Source organism: Stegostoma tigrinum, chromosome 12 (genome assembly GCF_030684315.1).
Source record: "Stegostoma tigrinum isolate sSteTig4 chromosome 12, sSteTig4.hap1, whole genome shotgun sequence".
Lineage (NCBI taxonomy): Eukaryota > Metazoa > Chordata > Chondrichthyes > Orectolobiformes > Stegostomatidae > Stegostoma > Stegostoma tigrinum.
The window spans coordinates 27,783,681-27,805,509 of record NC_081365.1 but is presented as its reverse complement, the minus strand read 5'-3'; the positions used below and the strand labels follow the sequence as shown (position 1 = coordinate 27,805,509).

General features: G+C 41.3%; 1 protein-coding gene across 1 annotated transcript in view; it reads left to right on the top strand.

Moving 5' to 3' along the window:
* Positions 1-21,829, top strand: part of tmem45a (transmembrane protein 45a) — a 111,801-nt gene that overhangs the window by 16,830 nt on the left and 73,142 nt on the right. Inside the window, exon 2 of the mRNA XM_059650222.1 lies at positions 2,643-2,781. The gene's annotated coding sequence lies outside the window, so the exon portion shown is untranslated. The remainder of the gene's footprint in view (positions 1-2,642; positions 2,782-21,829) is intronic.

Genomic DNA, 21,829 nt, shown 5'->3' with positions numbered 1-21,829 from the left:
TACAGGCCCAGTCGATGGCCATGTCACCCGCGGAGTGGGAGGGGGATTGGAAGGGTGAGTTGAAATGGTTTGTAATTAGAAGGTGTTGTGGTTTGTCACGAACAGAGCGCAAGTGCTCTACAAATTGTTCACCGAGCTACCGCTTGGTCTCACCAATGTACAGGAGGCCACATCGGGAGCATTGGATGCAATAGACCACGTTGATGGATGTGATAGTGAACCTCTGTCTGATATGAAAGGTTTGTTTCGTGCCTTGGATGGAGGTGAGTGGGGGAGGTGTAGGGGCAGGTGTGGCACTTCCTGCAGTTACAGGGAAGGGTGCCAGAAGTGGTGCGCCTGGTGGGGACTGTGGAGCGGACAAGGGAGTCATGGAGAGTGCAGTCCTCACGAAAGGCAAATAGTTGGGGGGGAAGGAAATATATCTTTGGCTGGGGGGTTGGATTCTACGTGGCAGAAGTGGCACAGAATGAGATATGCTGGATGCGGAGGTTGGTGGGGTGATATGTGAGGACAAGGGAGAATCTGTCTTTGCTTTTATTGGGGGGAGGGGATGTGAGGGCAGAGGTACAGGAAACACAAGAGATGTAGTTGAGAGCATTTTCCACCACCAAAGTAGGGATGTTGCAGCCATTGAAAAATGAGGATATCTGGGATGTTCAGGAGTGGAACACCCCATTCTGGGAGCAAATGCGGCAGAGGTGGAGGAATTGGAAGTAAGGGTTCATATTCTTGTAGGAAGGTGGGTGAGAAGAGGTGTAGTCTCGGTCACTGTGGGAGTTAGTGGGCTTGAAATAGGTGTTGGTTTCGAGGCACTTACCAGAGATGGAGACAGAAATGTCCAGGAAGGAGAGAGAGGTATCAGAGATGGTCCAGTTGAACTTGATGTTGGGGTGAAAGATGTTAGTAAAGTTGGTGAACAGTTCACTCTCCCTGTGGGAGCACGAGGCAGCACTGATGCAGTCGTCAATGTAACGGAGGAAGAGGTGGAGGATAGTGCCAGTGTGGCAGTGGAAGAGGGACTGTTCCACGTATCCTGTGAAGAGGCAGGCATAGCTTGGGCCTGTATGGGTTCCCATGGCCACCCCCTTAGCCTGTAGGTAGCGGCAGGAGTTGAAGGAGAAGTTGCAAAGGGTGAGGATGAGTTTGATTAAGTGGAGGGGGACTGGTTGCACCTGCAGGAGAAGAAGTGGAGGGCTTTTAGGCCATCTGTGTGGGGAATGCAAGTGTAAAGGGACTGGATGCTCATAGTGAAGATGAAGTGATGGGTGCCATGGAATTGCAAGTCTTGGAGGAGGTGGAGGGTGTGGGTGGTGTCCTGCTGCTCCTGAGATGCTGATTGGCCTGCTGCATTCATCCAGCTTCACACTTTGTTATCAAGGTAAGCTGACATGAGTTCAGTGGGGCAGGAGCAGGCAGAGACAATGGGTCGGCCAGAATAGTCATGTTTGTGGATTTTGGGAAGGAGATAGAACTGGGCTGCGCAGGGTTGGGAATGATGAGGTTGGAGGTTGCGGGTGGGAGGTCACCTGAGGTGATGAGGTTGTGAATGGTATGAGAGATAGTGTTTTGGTGATCAAGGGTGGGGACATGATCGATGGCGCGGTAGGGGGAGGTGTCAGGGAGTTGATGCCTAGCCTCAGCTGTGTAAAGCACTTTTACTTTCTCAGAAAAGCAATTGACATATATTGTAAATAATTGTGCCCCCAGCACAGATCCATCCTCCATTTCATAAGGTACAGGTTGCCAACCTGAAAATACCCTACTTAACACAATTCTCTGTCTTCTGTTAGTTAGTCACTCCTCTGTTGATGCTACTTCCAACGCAATTACTCTTATCTGATCTAGTAGTGTAATGTGTGGTACTTCTGAAAATATAAATATAATACACCCATTGCCTTCCCTTTATCCTGCTTGTTACCTCCCCAAATAATTCCAGTAAATTTGTCAGGAACTATTTCCCCTTTATGAAGCCATACCAACTCTGCTTGATCATATTATCCATTTCTACGTGTTCTGCCATTATATCCTTATAGACACTGACATTTTCCCCATAACAGATGTCAAGCTAACTGGCCTTTAGGTACCTATATTTTTCTGCTTCCCTTTTCAAATAAAGGTGTTATATTGGCCGTTTTCTACTCCCCTGGTACTTTTCCAGAATCTAAAGATTCTTGGAAGATTACTCCTGGTGCAACTACAATCTCTGTATCTACTTCCTTTCTTATCTTAGGATGTATCCCATCAGGTCCAGATAAACTATTGGTCTTTAGCCCTTTTAATTTCCTTTGTGCTTTTCTCAAGTAAAAGTCATGCTTGTTTCCACTCCTCATTTTGATCCTGGCATATTCAGTCATTTTGGAATGCTTATTGTGTCTTATGCTATGAAGACTGATGCAAAGTATTTATTTGGATTTGGCTAGCTCAGTTAGCTGGATGGTTGTTTGTGATGCAGCGTCACAGCAACAGCAGAGGGGAGTGGCTGAGATCAGGCTGGCTGATGGTGACAAGGTGACACCAATAAGCAATCAGTCCGGTAAATTACATTGTGCTGTGATATTCGCCCATTACCTTTGGTGTCACTTTTATTCTGCACAAGCTTTTACCTAACGTTTTGAACTAATTCCCTCTCTTCTCTTATACAGACAATAGGAGCATCCAGTGACCATCTGTAAACAAGAGGCCAGTCCTAGGGAGCCTCAACTCTGCCTCTATCTTTGAACTCTCTGAGAATACACCTGCAAAGTCATTTACTCTCACCCTCTATCAGAAACTTTCACCTCGGTGAGTACTCAATTTAGATTCGACTCAGAGGCGTGATCTGGTGAGCACTTCCGCAACTGGTTGAGAAAGAAATGCCTGAGTTTGTTGGCACCCATGGGACTGCTAGAGACCAGACATCTGCTTGACCCCTGGGCAGAAGATGTGCTTCTGTTCTCAGTCTAAATGATATAGTAGTGTACTTTTCGCAGTGCAACCTGCTTAAGTCACATCTGTAAGAGATGAGCAGCTTCTTTACAAATCTCAGTGATGTTAGAGGTTGCAATTATTAAGCATTTCACCCAAGTTCCTGACTCTGTGACTGACCGCAAAAAGCCTCAGACATCAGAGATCTTTGAACTTCGACACTGAGGACTGCAGTTGAGCCATTGTACATTGGTGGTGATGACTCTGAGGTTGAAGGTAATGTTTACTGCCTGGTTTGCACATATCCTTAGTCATTTGTACCCCATTGCTACCCCCACTGTTGAGCATTCCCTGTGGCTGTCCCTTTGGGCATGATGACTCTTCAACTTGCCCCCTCCCAATTATGGTTGAACCCCCTTTATATTAAAATGAATGTATCTGCTTTGCCTCAGAATCAAAGGTTCATGTTTCTCATGCCATTGTTGATCCTACTTCCTGTCCTGGTCACTGTGACCTGCTTGTTTTGCCCTCCACCTCCATGAGAACTTTCTGTTCACAAAGGTCCCAGCCCACTATCTGCAATTTCACCAGAACACTGACCATTCCCTCAATGACCCTGTACAATGAAACACATGCCCAGACTTGATATGTCCACTTTCCCCAGGAAACCATAGGCTGTCCCTTGATAAACTCCCTGACTATCAGCAACCAATCCCCATGACTAACAATGCCTACTCCCCAGACTCACTTGGCAAGACAATCCTGACTGACTTCAACCCACATTTCAGACTGATGTCTCAACAGCACCCCAACTGACCTTCAGTTAATCCCTGGAATGATTGCACTTGACCTGTAGGACTCAGTGTGGCTCAGTTCCTGGAAGTGAAATACACACATCCCTGGAATTGTGAAGCTCCTGTCTGATTGTGGCCAACCCCTTGGGCTGTAATTGGATGAGCATCCATTGAGGCTGGATGCCTGTATATGAGTGCTAAAGACTTACAAAGTTAAAAACCAAGCAAAGACCCATTAGATATTTGGTACCACTTATTTTATGAAACTAATGTTTAGTTATACAAAATACCTAGCTGTGCCTAAGTACAAAATTACTTGGCAGAAACATGTAAGTCCCAGCTATCCCTCAGCTCTGAAGTAGTTGCATGAAGCCTTGATGTGATGGCTGAGTTGGTCAAAGAGCAGGTATGATGTTGTTGTGGGTCTGGAAGTTTGGAAGTTGTGGGTCTGGATGAGGATGGTCATATAGGGACTTTGTGGAGAAGAAACATCTCCCTGTAAAGAGAAGGTAGATGGCTGGCATTATTATTCTGCAAGCTGCAACAGAGACTAATAAGACAAGTTGCCAAGTACCTGCTCTATTTAACCATCAACATTTTTCACCACCTTTATAACACTGAGTAAATGTCTAGTTTCACAATAGTAGAGAGGCACATTCGAAATTTGATGTTTGTAGGGAGATTTGGTGTTTGCATGAGATGCAGATGCATGGAAATAAGCTTCTTTCCACCCATCAGCGAGATTCTGGGCTCACCATCCAAGGCTTGGTGACTAAATTAAGTGAGGTTTTCTTGATGTTGAGAATGTAATTTTTTTTAGTATTGGCTCATGCAGTCAGCTTGGTCACCATTTTTTGTGCCACGTTAGGAGGGGAAAATTCTACATGTTGAATTTTAGATGTTGTGGCTGTTCCAGTTGTAATTCTGGAACTGACATGTGTCATCTTTATCTGTGGGTTATTTATTTGAATGCATCATTTCAAAGGCAAAACATTCAGGTCAGTGTAATATATGGTACTTAGTGCACAACTTTGGACCCAAATTTCTGCAAACTGTACATCAGTACTGTATGTTAAAGCAGAAAAGAAAGAGAATGTCTTCTTGTTTGAACTTCTGGTAAATTTCCTGATTATCTGGTAAAGTTGAAAGCTAGTTGGTTTCTAAAGAACTGCAAGAAAACAGGTATTTTGTTTGGAGAGAGATAATGGGAACTGCAGATACTGGAGAATCCGAGATAACAAAGTGTGGAGCTGGATGAACACAGCAGGCCAAGCAGCGTCCTAGAAGTACAAAAGCTGATGTTTCGGGCCTAGACCCTTCATCAGAAAAATTAGTTTGGAGCTGTTTCAAAACTGTCTCTAAAACAAAGTGCTTGAAATGTCCCATCTGTCATGTCTGTGATGGCAGTTTCAGAAGTTGGATGGAATTCAGTCACATTGAAAAATCATCTATAATTAATTAGCATGTAATAAAGGCAATGGTAACTTGATTAACAAGTAACCTTGTTTACTTGTCACCAAGAGGATGAGCTCTTTGTGAATGCCACAAAGAATTTTGCTTCTTTGACCTGGAACATGTCTTTAGTTTAACACCATTGTGTGGTTCTGCTCCTAGATATGAACAAACTGATACAATTTGTTCTCTCCAGGATTACATAGAAAACTGCACAGTCTTTTTTAAACACTGATAGGATTGCTAAGTAAATATTTTGGGTTTGAAGTTGGGTTTTTTTGTAATCATTACCAATTATAAAATGTACTACATGAATATTTATACAATTTCTACTTCTAAGTAGCCATCATCCCCTTACCCTAGAAAACACATGCATTGTGCCTTAGTGACTACTGCCCAGTAGCTCTGACTTCAATAATCGTGAAGTGCTCTCAGAAGCTTGTCATGGCCCACATCATTTCCAGTCTCCCAGCCTGCCTCAATTCCCTACAGTTTGCTTACTGACTATTCAATTATTTCAGTCAGGCATCCGTAAGAAAGTACAGAAACAGAATAGATATGAGAAAATTTGCAGAACCATAGTGGGGAATGAAGTACATTGCTTCTATCATTGTGCCAGTGTATATGATGGTATGCTGTTTGTTTGCAATAAGGTATGTCATAGGATGTAGATGATGCATAACACAGATCAGTGCTTGTGTGGAAAGTAAACAGTCTCGTTGGATTGGTCGGCCTCAGTGCCCTATTTCTGAACCCTCAATTTTTTAATGCAATATATTACAGAAAACTCACAGTTAAAACTACAATTGTATTGCATTTGGGTGCAATTCAAGTTCTGTCCTTCTATTTGATAATATTTTCACAATCTTCAGATCCATTAAGTAACATTTATTGGGACACAGTTAGACCTTGTTTGATGTATGTCATTCTTAAAAACAAACTCATCTGTTGGTTGAATCAGATTTACAATTGATACCTCTGTTCTTGACCGTAAACCCCACATAGAATGGTTTCCAGATGTTGACATTGCTGGGTTTGCAGCAGTTTAATCACAGTCCACAATGCACTGAAATTGCTGAAAAATTTAGATTAATTTAAAATCATTTCTTGTATAGGTGAGTCATTACAGCAATATATTTTGACCTTGCTTCATTATCTAACGTTTCTATCGCATGCTTCCAAAAATTTTGTTTTGTTACTTTAAATGTTAAAAAGAGGAATAAAACTGTTTAATTATAGCAAAAGATAGCCTGAGCAGGCTAAAGTACATAGTTGATAATTTATGTGGTATGTCTATTGTGCGACTCATAACAAGAAGTAAGGTGAGATTGACTGCTCTTGACTTTGAGACTGCACATGACTGAGTGTGATATCAAGGAGCCCTAATAAAACTGGAATCAATTGGGAAGAAGGGGGACATGTCTCCACTGTTTGGAGTCGCACCTGGCATGAAGGATGAAGGCTGTAGTTGTTGGAAGTCAGTCATCTCAACTCCAACACATTATGGCTTGGGTTCCTCATTGTAATGTCCTAGATGTAACCATCTTCAGGCTGCTTCATCAATTACCTTTTCTGTTTTATAAGGGCAAAATGGTGATGTGAAATCATCAGTGAACATTGCCATATTCAGCACCATCTGTGACTCCTCATGTACTGAAGCAGCTCATGTTTAAATGCAGCAAGTTCTGGATAGTATCCAGGCTTGACAGGTGACAAGTAACGTTCACGCCACAGAAATTTGAAACAACCACTGTCTCCATCAAGACAATGTCTGACTGCTGTTTCTTGATATTTAATGGATACCATCACTGGATTCCCCAACTGTCAACATCCTGGGGGCTACCTTTGACCAGAAGCTCAACTAGACTAGTCATATACATTTTGTGTCTATAAAAGCAAATCAGAGACTCAGAATCCTGCAGTGAGTAACTCACCTCCTGACTCTTTAAGCCTGTCCACCACGTACAAGTCTGAAGTCAGGACTGTGATGTCATACTCACCGCTTGCCTGGATCTCCAAAAGCATTCAAAAAACTTGATACCGTCCAGGATAAAGCAGTCTGCTTGATTAACACCACATCCACAAACAATCACTCCCTCCGCCACCAGTAGCAGCAGCGTGTGCCACCTACGAGATGCGCTGTTGAAATTAGCCACGGCCCTTTAAACAGCATCTTCGAAACCTACAACCACTAAGGCAAAATGCAGCAGATATTTGGGAACACCACCACCTGCAAATTCCCCTCCAAGACACTCACTGTCCTGACCTGGAAATGTATCGTGTTCCTTAAATGTCACTATGTCAGTATCCTGAAACTCCCTTTCTAATAGAATTGTGGGTGTACCTGTAGCAAGTGTATTGTAGCAGTTCATGAAGGCAGCTATCATCTTCTCCAAATCAATTAGGAGTAGGCATTAAATGCCAGAGAAATTCATATCCCTGAATTGATACTTTTTAAAAAGTGCTTTGGATGAGGAAGTTTAGTCTGCAATTTTATCCAAATTTATCAGCTTTGAACAGTAAGGATCACAAAGCCTTTGGGAAGTCCAGTCTTTTGCAGGGTTGGCTGGGAGTTTGTGGGGTGTGCGAAATAGAATGTAGAAATACACTGGTCTTAGGGGATTCATTGGTCAGTTTCTGCATCTGTCAATGTGAATGAGAAAGGATATCATTTAAAGAATGCAGGTGAATTTGCGGTGGTTCATATTAGAACCAATAATAAAGAAAGGAAAATGGAGGCTCAGATCCCACAGACAAATTTTAATGACCTATGGAGAAAACTAAAGAGCAAGCCGTCAAATGTAGTAATCTACAGGTCATTCTCAGTGCCACATGCTAATCGTCCTAGGAGCGGTAAGATAAAACAGGTGAATGTGTGGCTATAGAAATGGTGCAAAAGGCTCGCCTTCAGATTACTAGGGTTAAGATTGGGTCAGGAGAGACTGTTACAAAAATGGATGGATTGCAGCTGCGACCAATGTCCTTGCAGGGAGGAGGATTAGTGCTGCACTGGAACGGTGTTAAATAAATATCAGGTGGAAGGGAACTAGATGAAGCTTAAACAAAATACAAGTTGCACAGAGGATTGTGAAAAAAAAATAGCATGAGAATAAATAATAATTCAGAAATTGGAGATACTCAAAATGGAGAAGTGTGAATCAGACTAAGATGGTACAGTGAGCAAATCAGTATGTGCAGATAATTAGTAAATAATGTCTTTGAGCTGCATGATCAGGTAACCAAATGGATTATGAGAGGGTGACAATAAATAAGATCTGGTTCAAACAGAAGGAGTAATTAGCACTTTATTCCAGATTTCAAGTTTTACAGGAATTATAAAAAATTTAAAAGAGTAGAAAGGAGATGCACCATTCAAATGTATGAGAAAAAGATTGATGGTAACCTACAGGGAACCTACAAGTCTTCCTTAAACTCTATAAATTGCAAAATTGTAATCAGAAGAGGATGGGGTCAATTGGGGACCAATAAAGAGGTGACTTTATGTTGAGTTCTTTATGAGGTCTTGAGGTCTTTACATCAGTTTTTACCAAAAGAAAAGCTGTCAAAGTAAAACAAGGACAAAAATAATTAAAGTATAGGTCCTAAAAGGTTTTGCAGTATTCAAAGCAGCACTGTTAAACAATTCAGATAGGACACGTCTGAGTTAAGTTGTTTGAAGAAGTCAGGATGAAAATTGTAAGGTTCCAACCACAAGAATTTGAACCTTCTTGGGTATGGCAATGATGCCATGGTTGGAGGGTCTGGAGCTTTTCAAATTTTACTATCTTGCTCAAAACAAGGAGAACAATTAGTCTGACAACAATAAGCAAATCAGCCTGATATCATTGGTGGTCAAATGTTTGGAGATATTAATCTGGAACAATATTCATCATAGAATCCCTACAGTGAGGAAACAGGCCCTTTGACCCAACAACTCCACACTGACCCTCAGAGCATCCCAACCAGAACCATCCCCCTACCATCCACTTAACCTACAAATCCCTGAACACTATGAGCAATTTAGCATGGCCAATCCACCCAGCCTGCACATCTTTGGACTGTGGGAGGAAACCGGAGCATTCGGAGGAAACCCTTGCAGACACGGAGAGAATGTGCAGACTCCACACAGACAGTTGCCTGAGGGTGGGATCAAATCCAGGTCTCTGGTGCTGTGAGACAGCAATACTAACCACTGAGCCACCGTGCCGCTAATATTAATCAGCACTTGGAAAATTGAGTTAATAAACAGAACAGTCTTGTTAAAGCAAATTCATTTTTGAAAAACCTCATGTAGTTCTTTGCTGTGATGGGGAGAGAATAGATTATAATAGACTGCATAATTTTGTGAAATGCAGTTTCAAATAGGCATTTAGATTTGTTAACAACATTAAAACCCATGTGTTAAAATGGCTATGACTTTGTAAATATGAAATTGCCTGAGAAAGCAGAAAGTATTTGTGAATGGTTGCTTTTCTGTCTGTATCTCCTGATGTTTGGGCCGCTGCTCGTTTTCAATTAATGTAGCTGGTCTAAATGCCTAGCTCTTTGAAAGCACAATAACAGAAGCAGTGAGCCAAATGGTTTCTTCTTGGGCCATGTATGTCTGTGACTCCAGTATGCACTGTATTCTCTTCCAATGAAATGATGAAAAATGTTATTAGTGTAATCCAATCTTCTGGTCTCAACCACACTTCCTGTCACCCATTTCAGCTATTGAATATGCGGTATAATTAAATTTTCTGATGTTAGTACTAAACCCAACAGTACCAAACCTAAGCACTCTTACCTTTCTGTTTTGACATATCAGGATATATGGTACTGGATTACTTTTCCAGTTTTATGCCATATCTCACATAACCTTGGAATGCATTCCTAAGCTGTCAACTTGAGAATCCTAACGGTATACTTTAATGCTAGGGATTAGAACTGATGTTTACTTGTGAATGGCCCTGAGAATCTCATGATGCCAATTTCCATACTTGTGTGGTGAAAATTCGGTAATTTACACAACCAATGTGGCAGAACGTCTGCTATTTATGAACAGGACAAAGTTAGTCATATGACGAGAATTACTTGTCTAGTGCCTCAGATCCAGCAGATGTATAAATACAGTGCACCTCCCTTACCATAACTACCTGCTTCCTTTTGCAAATGGTGACCAGTTGAACCACTCCCATTACCTCTTTGCTTTTGCTTTCTTAATGAACAAGCTTCATTTATTGCAAATAAATCGGACTTTCTACAGTAGAGATCTCGGCTGTCGCAGAGGTAACTGTTTGGTTGCAGAGTTAGAGTTTCCAATTATGACTTCAAGAAACAGACATCGCCTTGATTGCTTCTGAAAAGGAGGACCAGTAGTACTTTCATTTTATATTTTCTACTATTGGGTAGTTATAACTAATGCTGTGTGCACTAGTGGCTTTCTGGCTCTGCTAATCATTAGTGGGTGGTGCTGCAAATAAAACTTTGCCATTCTCACCCAAACTTGCATTCATTTTTCCTTCCTGCTCGTTGTCGAGTATGTTTTGTTCAATATACTCTTATTCATAGTTGTGGCCTGTCTAGATGGATTGTGTTTTACAATCTTTAAATTAAGAAATGACAGTTGTAACATTTCAGAATGGTTATTGTGTATAAAGTATTGTGATTGAGTCAGTTCCAAACCATATGATAGAATTGACATAATGCTATGAACATTTTTTTTAAAAAAACACAACTCTAATACATATATATATATTTAGTCACTGCTTTAAAAAAAAGCAGTCCAACAAAAATGGCAGCTATAATCTCATGACTGGATTTAGCAGTAATTGTCTAGAAGCTCCTCAGAAGTCAACAAGAGCCATGAAATCAATGCTTGGTGTACCTCATGATGGGACTAGAATTCCAATTATTGTGTTGTAAATTATTTCTTAGGGCAAGAGAAATACCATCCTTAATAGAATTGTAAGTTACTCTAATCCTTTAAAATGTCAATTCCAGTAAACTTCTGGGATGGGTTATAGACTGTTGTTTATCTACAGTTCAAATCCTTGTCTTAATGGCGATACTTCTCTGCTTTCCCCAAGGAGGTTTCATCACATGACTTCTGAGTATTGAGCCCAACTGCCTTTTAACCATAGGATCTTGAAATAACAGGCAGTGGAGGGGTTAACACTTTAGATCTGGTAATGTGCAAAAAAAAGAATTAATTAATGAACTCATAGTGAAGGAGCCCCTATGCAGCAATGATCTTATGATTGAATTTCACATTCAGTATGAGGAAGAAAATAAAAGATCTAAGACTGGTGCTTTAAAACTGTAATAAAGGAAAATTATGAGAATAGTGCGGGCTGAAGTGAACTGCAAAATTAGGTCAAGGAATAAGCAATAAAGATGTAGTAGCAGACTTTTAAGCGGATATTTGAGAGTACTCAACGAAGATACATTACAGTGAGAAAGAAAGAGTCTATGGGAAGCATGTATTATCCATGCCTCAACAAGTAAGTTTAAGATGGTGTCAAATTAAAAGTAAAAGCATATGGTGTGGTGCGAATGACTAAAAGAATAGTGATGAAGGATAATTAGAATGTGAAAACCAGTTATCTGGAAATATAAAAAGAAATATACTATATACATTTATTTGAAAGAAAAAAGAGTAAGTAAAGTGAGCGTTGGTCCTCGAATGAATCTGGTCAAACCAAAAAAGGAAATGGTAAGTGAATTGAACAGATGTTTTCTGTCTGTTTTCACTGCAAAGATACAGATAACAAATTGAAATAGTGCTAAATCAACTGGTGGAAAAAAGGGAGCACTTAGAACAATTGCAATCATTACAAAGAAATAGTATTTAAGAAATTATTAGAAATGAAATTTATGCAGGTCCCGATGGACTTCATCCTAAGATCTTAAGCAAAATGGTTACTTTTAATTCTCCAAAATTCCTAAGATTTTGGAAAGGCACCATGAGATTGGAAAAGAGTGACTCAATCTTCTCTATTCAAGAAAGGGGTGATCAGAATCCAGAAAGCTCCAGGACATTTAGCTGAATATCTGTCATAGGGAAAACCTGTTGTTACTGGAATTTATTGTTAAGGACATTATAACAGGACACTTAGAGAATCTCAATACAATCAAGCAGAGTCAACATAGTTTTGTGAAGGGGAAATCATCTTTGACTAATTCATTAGAGTACTTTGAAGAAGTATGAATGAACCTGGATAAAAGAGAATCTTCAGATGTGACAGATTCAGATTTCCTGAAGATATTTGAGAGGGGTCACATCAAAGATCACTAAAAAAAAGAAGAGCTCATAGTGTAAGGAAGTACGATATTATCATGCATGCAGACTTGATCAGATGATAGAAAGCAGACACCAAGTCTAAATGAATCACTTTTAGAAAAATGCAATGAGCGATGTGCAACAGAGACCAATATTGGCGCCTCATCTATTTACAATTTTTATCAATGACTTGGATGAAGGAGCCCATTTTGTGGTTGCTATGTTTTTTGGTGATTCAAAGATAGGAAAACAAGTCATGATGAGGACATAAGAAGGCTGAAAATGGAAATAGGTTAAGTGAGTGAGAGAAGTATTGGCGGATGGGGTGTAGTGCAGTTAAGTGTGAGCTTGTCCAATTTTGGCAGGACAAATTTTTAAAACAGCACATTACAGACAATACTTGATTAATGTTGTTCCAATTAACACAGTTTACATAGTTTTTACTTTACAGCCCATAATTTCAACAAACCATGCCTGATTCATAATAATGTGGTTCATACCTGACTCTCTGCACTTATTGACTGTTGCCAGCTTGAGTGATATCTCCATCTCTCATGAGTCCTAAAGCACTTTAAATATGAAAGACTGAAATTGTGGTTAAGAAAAGCAGGAAACCACTTACACTGAGTGTTAAATTAGATGTGCTCTCTATGTTCAAGCATGGTAAGCAAAATATGGATACCCAAGGATCTTCAGGTCTCACTTGATTTGATCTTGCATAATTTTAATGTAATGCGTATACAGTTGAGGTGAGTACCAAAAGTGCAACTCTTTGCAACTCAAGTAGTTCATGCACAACCTGAGGTAATAGAGGATTTGGAAAGACTGATCTACTTCTGGACTGAACATCAAAATTAATGAAATGTACTAAATGCATAGATGTTAAGAGACATCCTTTATATGTATTTTCACTGTTTTATGAACATTGGGCTTGTATTCTGTATTTGTTTGATGTTCTGGGAATGTAACCCAGACATTTACATGAGTTTCTATTGGAATATGTATTTCAAATAGAGCGGTTTTGCATGTTGCAGTGATATTCAGGAACATAACCACTGGTTTAATCTAGCACAGTAGCTGTGTTTCAATGGAGAGAGATTATAGAAAACATTAGTACAGATTTGCAGGCACTTCAAGTGATCTGGAAGACAAATAATAGTGCAGATTATTGGAAAATGAGTGAAAATGTTACCATGCCTTGCTACACTTTTATGGAGAAATAAAACCTAGAATATAATGTTCTGTTTTGGTCTCCATATTTGAGAAATTAGATTATTAGAAGCAGTTCATAGCAGGTTCACTCGGCCAATTCCTGCAATGATGCTTTTATCTTCTGACGAAACATTACACAGTTTGGGACCTATATCCATTAGAGTTTAGAAGAATGAGAGATGATCTCATTGAAACATATAAAATCCCCAGGGGACTTGTCAGGGTAGATGCTTAAAGCATGATTTCATTTGTTTGAGAGATGTAAAGCTATGGGACACAAAATAAAAGATGTGTAGTCCCATTTAAGTCTGAGGTGAAGATAAGATAGCAGCGGACACAGATACATTAAATATTATGAAGGCAAAGATATATTCTTGGCTAGCGGGGAGTCAAAGGATTACAGGGAGTTGGGGGATGGAAATTGGAGTTGAGACTACAATCAGAACAACCATGATCTTATCAATTGCTGTCGTAGGTTTGAAGGGCTGAGTGGCCAATTCCTTATGTTGGTATGTACATATGTATGATGGTACATGTGCTTTCTGCCTTAGCTCCTACCCATACAGTTCTCAGCAAATAATTAAGATCACATGTTGTATTTCTGAAGTTATTTAAAAATTTTGGAATCTGTTCCTGAATTACATATCATTAGCTACATTGATATTTTCAAGGTATTAAGTTCACATTACTAATTCTGAAATGCGAGAAACCAAACCTAGAACTAGAATTACATCACATTGTTACAGAGGGTAGTGATGTTAGGCTGATCTCAAAGTTTTTTCTGGCTGAGTTTTGTAGAGTTTCTGGAGGGATTCTCTCCATGAGGCTTTGTGGGTTTTCTTGCCACATTTTACCAAACTTGCTTCATTATCTGCCAACTCTTCCTCATGATGCTGCTCTTAGCTGATTCTGGACCCTTTCTTCCACTTGCTAAACCAAGAACAGCTCACTACCACTGCGACATGCTAGAATGGACTGGTATCCCTTGGCTCTGGCACCATCTTTAAAAGGCACCTGAACAAGCACTGTTAGTCCGGAGCTGCCCTGTACATTTGGCCTGGATAAGGGGAAAATTCATGCTCCACTTTGAGAGCAGTGTCCTGGAAGTCCTGGTACATGGGGTGGTGCAACGGAGGCTTGTGATGTTTCTTCAGAACTGCCAGAAGAAGCCAAGGCCATGCCAGCATACTTCTAAGTTGCCACCCAGGATAAAGCAGGTTCAGCCACTCGGTGGAATGCCCAGCACTGTAAGAGGAAGGTCAATAATCTTATACATTCTACTGGTGCAAGTGCCAATACCTTCTCTCTGCTACCTCACTTTCACTCTAACTCTGCATCTTCCATCAAGCTCACCACTGCCATTAATGCTTGCAAAATCTTCTTTCACTCACTGTTACCCATCCTAACTCCTAACCCTGCATGCTTCATGTGCTGCCTTCTCACTCACTTGGGTCACCTCTCCACCTGCACCAACAGTAACAACTGTGCTGCTCACGTTCACCTCCTTTAATATCTGCCTGTCCGTCATCCTAGGAGGAAAACAGCCCATAACAGAATGAAAGAGTCGTGAGGTGCGGTAGGCTGCCTGATGTTCAACATGCCACCTATTATTAGGAGACAATACTGTTTCTGACCTCTCTAAACATCTGACTGACCATTTCCAAGCCCCTGGACTGGTATTAGAAGCTACCATTGACTCACTGTGCTGGGTCCCCTGACCGAAGGCAACCCCCCTTGATTTGACTGAAGACTGCTGACAACCATGATAAACATCTGACTTTGTGTCTCTGTTGAAAGACATGGCAGCACCATGAACCTGTATCTCTAGCTAATGAGCAAGGCATGGCAGGAATGTTGTGAGCATCCAAACAGGCGCAAAGTGGGTACAGATTTGCTGTGATGGTTTGAGAGGCTGATATGTATTCGATGCCAGTGTCCTTGGAAAAGAGGTGTGTGATTCTGATTCTAATAGGTCATGCCCTGAGATGTTGGTGCCCGGTGTCTAAAATGAGGCTCCTCGGACCAAGCAGTGAGCTGGTCACCTGGTACCCACTCTGACCCCTGTGTTGAGAATTCTCAGCATCCAATTTGCTTGTGGTGGGTGGTCTGATAGAAAACTACGTATTAATGGGCTAGATTTGCAGTTAATAACATTGTTTTTAAAGAAAGCATTCATCGCTCGCAATAGGGAATTCGCTGCTGCCAGAATCTTCCTTTGGCACCTGGAACTTAAATAAAGATGCAGCATACTGTTCCCAGCGTTGAATAGGTCTAGCTGGAACTCTGATGTGCAATTCGCCACGTTCCTTGTTCAAGTCTGTATAAGATTATATTCACTAAACATTGCATGGGCTGAACATATTGTTATGTTTATAATATCACTGAGACAACGGGAAAATGGACAGTTTGCTTCCTTTAACATTTAGTATTGTTGACACAAATAGTTTGGTATTTCAGCAACTGGCTACATTCCAGAATGTTTAACTTCCTTGGCTCAATGTGATCATTTAAATTTTTTCTGTAGGGATAAATGACCTGGCCTGGGATCAAGCTCTATGTTTCGTCTGAGTTAATTGTTCTTAAGTCCCTTGCCCAAATAGGCATTCTTCACATAGCAACCTTAGCAATTTATGATTCCAATTCTACTCAACTGTGGAGAACATCACAGCCAAACCTGATTCTGTTCTCATCAAGTGTTCCGAGCTTACTTTCCAGCCTTGATGACTGGCTAGAAAGGTATAAATTATTGGGATTGTAGCATTGTGGTTATTTTACTGGAATAGTAATGAACAAGCCTACGCAAATGCTCTCGAGACATGAATTCACATCCCATCATGACAGCTGGGAGAACTTAAATTCAATTCATACTAACTTATTAATAATATCTTCTTAACAATGATGTCCCTCTGTAAGGAAATCTGTCGTCGTTGACCTGGTTTGGTCTGCATGTGATTCCAAACCGATAGCAGTGTAAATTGTGCCCTGAAATGGTCTTGTAAGTTCTAGGTGCTCACTGCCACCTGCTCAGGGGCAGTTAGAAAGAGGCAATAGATGCTGCCCTTACCAGTGCACACATTTCAAGAACAAACAGAAAGAGTAGTGACTACTTCGTAGTCAAGTGGCTTGCAGTGAATCAGCCAGATTCCTGTTTCTGAGAATCTAGTTGTGAGAACAGCTGTTAAGGCTTGCAGCAAGGTGTGCTCGGGTAACTTCACCTTGTGCTCTTTTTTTCTTCTCATTTTACATTATGCAATTTGTTTCAATTGCAAGCTTATACTTCAGCCTGATGGGCATCAGAAATTTTTAACATTGCGATGATGAGGGTGAACCTCTTTGCTCACATTTTCTCACACAGAGCAAGAGAGTGGCAAATTCCTTGAAATTATAAAAAATTGTTGGTGTTGTGACCAGGCACAGCTTTGAGCCAGAGCAATAGAAGTGTGCAGTAAAGGAGTTTTTTTGATTAATGACTTATTCTGACCGTCCAGAGCCACTGGGAAAAGTACTGCTTCCAGCTAAATGGTGATGAAGTTTGCCTTGAGGTATTTGTGTGCGTGCGCGTGCACACGCAGGCTTTTGCATGTGGAGTTCTTTTAAACTGAAGCCAGATGCTTTAAAAAACTGTGCTGTTTAAAAGCTATGAACTGCTTTCACCGAGGAAAAAAAACATGTTAACCTTGATTTTTATAACCGAAGGCAGACAGGATGTTGTCTTTACTTGTAGTTTAGCTCAAGCTGGAAATCAAACCAATAAAAGGCGAACAACAGGCTCATTGTCTCTGGGGCTGTTGGCTGATAGAGCCTGTGTTGGGTATTAACTTTTGGTATGAGAGTGAACAGAGATACTGACACAGCTAAATTGGATATCCCCCAAAAATGGACTTAGGGTTTCTGAGATAACACAGTGTGGAGCTGGAGGAACACACAGGCCTGCCTGCCTGCACTCACCTATCATCATCCCACCTACTTTCCTCAGTCTCACCCCTCCTCTCTCTATTTCCTAGCTCCCTTCCCCCTCTCCCATTTCCCTCCCATTTCTGAAGAAGGGTCCTGAGCCGAAATGTCGACTTTCCTGCACCTCTGATGCAGCCTGGCCTGCTGTGTTCCTCCAGCTTCACACTGTGTTGTCTCTGACTCCAGCATCTGCAGTTCTTACTATCCCATTGGGTTTCAGATGTGCAATTAAAGGAAGTCTTTATATAGCACCTTTCATGAATACAGGGCATCCCAAACTACTTTGTATTATATAAAAAGCTTTTGAAGTGTGATCATTGACTGCTTCCGATTCAGAGGTTACATTGACCAAGGGTGGTGAGTTTCTGCAGTGGATCTTCATGAGTCCATAAGATTTAGGAGCAGAATTAGGCCATTTGGCCCATCATTTGTGCTTCACCATTTAATTAAGGCTGATATGTTTCTCAACCCCATTCTCCTGCCTTCTCCCCCAAACTTTTGATCCCCTTACTAATCAAGAACCTGTCTGGCTTCGTCTTAAATACACCTCAATGACTTGGTCTCCATAGCCTTCTGCAGCAACGAGTTGCACAGATACAACACCTTCTCGCTGAAGTATCTCTACCTCATCTTGGTTCTATCAGATCATGCTTTCACTCTGCAGCTGTGCCCTTCGGTCCCCATCTCTGCTACTAGTGGAAACATCTTCCCCATGTCCGCTCTATCTTAGCCTTGCAGTTTTCTGTAAGTTTCAATGAGATTCCTCCTCATCCTTATAAACTCTAACAAGTACTGACCCAGAGTCCTCAACCATTCCTCATATGAAAAGCCCTTTATCCTCATAAACCTCTTCTGGACATGCTCTAAGGTGAGCACCTGCTTCCTTAGACATGGGGCCCAAAACTGCTCATGATATTCCAAACATGGTCTGACCATAGCTTGTATGCCTCAGCAGTACATAGCTGCTCTTGTATTCTAGTCTCGTGAAATGAATGCTAATGTAGCATTTGCCTTCCTTCCTAATTGCATGTGACTGAACAGGTCAGTTCTAGACCCACAGATCTTGGGAAGCACAGGGCACTATGTCCTCCAAGATGTGGGAATGGAGTGGAAGATTTAATTCCTTTCCTTTCCTATGTTGATGCCACCATGTGTTGAGTTGAGAAAAAGGATAGGGCAGAGTTTTTTAGCCTTTGGGATGCAGTGCCAGTATTTTGAAATTGATTTTTGTAAGAGATTTGCTTACGGGCTGACTTTGAAGTAGGGTCCTCCCATTGAATCTGACAGATGAGGATGGGGTGAAGGCATTGCTGGTCAAGTTTCTCAAGCACTGTTATACATCATTGGTAGACTGTCCAGGAACAGTATATTGAAGTGAGAGGAAGGTAGGGGTGGGTGTGTGGGCTGGATAACTCACTGCCCTATCCATAGCCCCTCCTACCAGGAAGAAAGGCCAAAAGAGGACGTGCCCAGTGGAAGCCCACTTTTAAAGTCATAATATAGTGGAAATGGGGTGGGGGGTGCAGAACAGCTAAAATGGCTGAGAGTGGGCCTTCCACCACTCAGTGGGTCAGGCGAGGAGAGGGAAGAATTGCTTTGAGGAGTGTCAGCTTGAGTCTGGGAACTGATCGGTTCAGTGGGGAGAGAAATGTCAAGCTAGGGTGAAGGATATCAGGCTACGGGGTTGTCAGGTTAGTGTCAAGCTGGGTTGAGTTTCGGGTAAGGATCAGGGCTTGGTGTGGTCAGGCCAGAGTGGAGAGGTGTAGTTAAAAGGCTAGAAGTGTGGTTGCCATCAGATCTGGGTGTAGTCAGCTGCCACGAGGCTGGTGTTGGGTCTGGCAGAGTTGGGTTGAAGGATGGTTTGGAGTTGGGTAAAAGTGGGAGCGGGGTTGTGTCAGAGACCCAGGCATGCAAGGGGCCATGGATGGTGTGGTTAAAGGGTCACTGATGAGTTAAGTGTCAGTTCAGTAGTTATTGAAGAGCCGATACAGCCTTTTATTTTATCCTCCTGTGTAATTCTTAAGCTTAAATAAGTTGGAACCCGCCAAATAGACTGTTTTGGCGGGATCCAGATGCCAATGAATTCTCATTGGAAAATTCAACTTCCTGAGTAATTTCCACAGAGTCAACTTGATCGCCAATTTCACATGATCCTGACACAGAACATGATTCTATGCTACTTTGATAATTATTTGACTTTTGAACTGTCCGGGTCATAACATCTTACATTTTTAAATCCACCTACAATGCTTAAAGTTAATATGCATCTCTTAAAGTACAGGTCTGTTGTGGCTGGTGGAGGTGTTGACTGTCATTTAGGAATTGAAACTGAGATTGGAGTTAATGGAGAATTGCACAGCTGAGGATAGAACAAGTTTCAAGGTTTTCAGCTGCTGTGCTGGAGGTGTTGGTGGAGTGGATGGAAAGGAGAGATGTCTTACATCTGCAAGGGTCCAGAAAGGCCTTCGAGTATACAGTTAAAATGCAGTGGAAACAGATATCTGGAGCTTGGGTCAAGGATGTCATAGAGTGGCTGCAGGACATCTTTCTTGGGAAGGGACATCTCCCAGAAATTGTGGTTCACATATAGGTAGGAAGAGAGATGAGGTCCTGAAAGCAAAATTCAGGGAGTTAGGAAGGAAATTAGAAAGCAGAATCTCAAAAGTAGTAACTTCAGGATTACTCCTGATGCTGCTAAATAGTAGTGGAATTATGAGGCATGGTATAAGTCACGAGATGAGAGAACCTTGAAGCAAGTGCAGCATGTTAATCGTGGTAGATTTGATTTGCCTATGAAACCAGTTGAGCATTAAAGCTGTAGAGGATGAGTTTCTGGATGGTTTCTAGGGCAGTATGTTGAAGGCACAAGAGGATACTTTTTTTGAATGCAGTATTTTGTAATGAAAGAAAAGGCTATTTAATAACCTTGTTGCAAACAAACTACTAGAGAGGAGTGAGCACAATATGATAGAATTTTATGTGATGTTTGAAAGTGAAGTAGTTCAGTTCGAAGTGAGGATCTTAAAATTGAGTAAGGAAAGTTATGAAAGCATGAGGCACAACTTGGCTGTGCTGAATAGGGAACATATTAAATGGCATGACTGTACAGAGATAATGGACAGTTTTCAAAGAGCTCTTTTAAATTAGTGAAGATCTAAAGGTATTATCACTAGGCTATTAATCCAGAAACTCAGCTAATGTTCTAGGGACCCAGGTTCAAATCCCAACACAGCAAGAGTATTTGAACAGTCTGAGTGATTGGATAAGAATATGGTAGGTGGAATATAATGTGGAAATATGTGGTTATCCACTTTGATAGGAAGAACAAATGTGCAGATAATTTCTTAAATGGTGTGAGATTGTAAAGTTTAGATGTACAGAGGAGCTTGCATGTCCTTGTCAATATGTCACTGAAGGTGACATGCAAGTGCAGCGAGCTATGAGAAGGCAAATGTTAACCTTTGTCACAAGAGGATTTGAATACAGCAGTGGTGAAGTCTGGCTTCAGTTGTAATGGAGCTTGATTATTCTGCATCTGGGGTATTGTTTGCAGTTTTTGTCCCCTTATCTCATGTAAGGTATCATTGCTATAGGCTTGTTTACCAGGCTTGTTCCCATGGTCATCCAAAACCAACACCACTGGGCCAGCCACCCCAGCATTTCAACGACTCTTTGAAGGCTTTCCTCAAGAAATGAACAGTTCTTCGAGATGTCAACCCACGGGAGACCCTCATTCAGAAGAAACTAACTTGATGGAAACTCTTGTACGAAGGGACACAATTCTTCAAAAATACCCTTTGACAGGAGGAAGTATGGAAAAGGAACCGGGAGAAAGGAATGCCAGCGATCTCAAGGCTAATCAATTCCACCTCCCAGCTGCCAAATATGCAGTTGGAAATGTGAATCTGGGATCAGGCTCATTAGCCTCACAAAGACCCATAGAACTCATGACCAGTGACAAAGTTTCCTAGGGGCAATCATTACTTGTTAGCGAGTGATTGCTGCCAGTAACATACTAGAATCGAATGTAGCAAAGGTGATAACCCGAAACATTGTGAGATACCAGGCACAAAAGTTCTGTGTAGCAGAGAACTCACATGAAGACTTAGATGTGATGTTTTTAAGAAAAGGGTAATGAGTATGATACAGAAATGCTTGTAGCATGGTTTCAAATGAGCTGCTGACTAAAATTGTTACAGTACTTGATACAGCAGTGGAGGCATCATTGATATAAGGTAAGGGACAAGAGGTT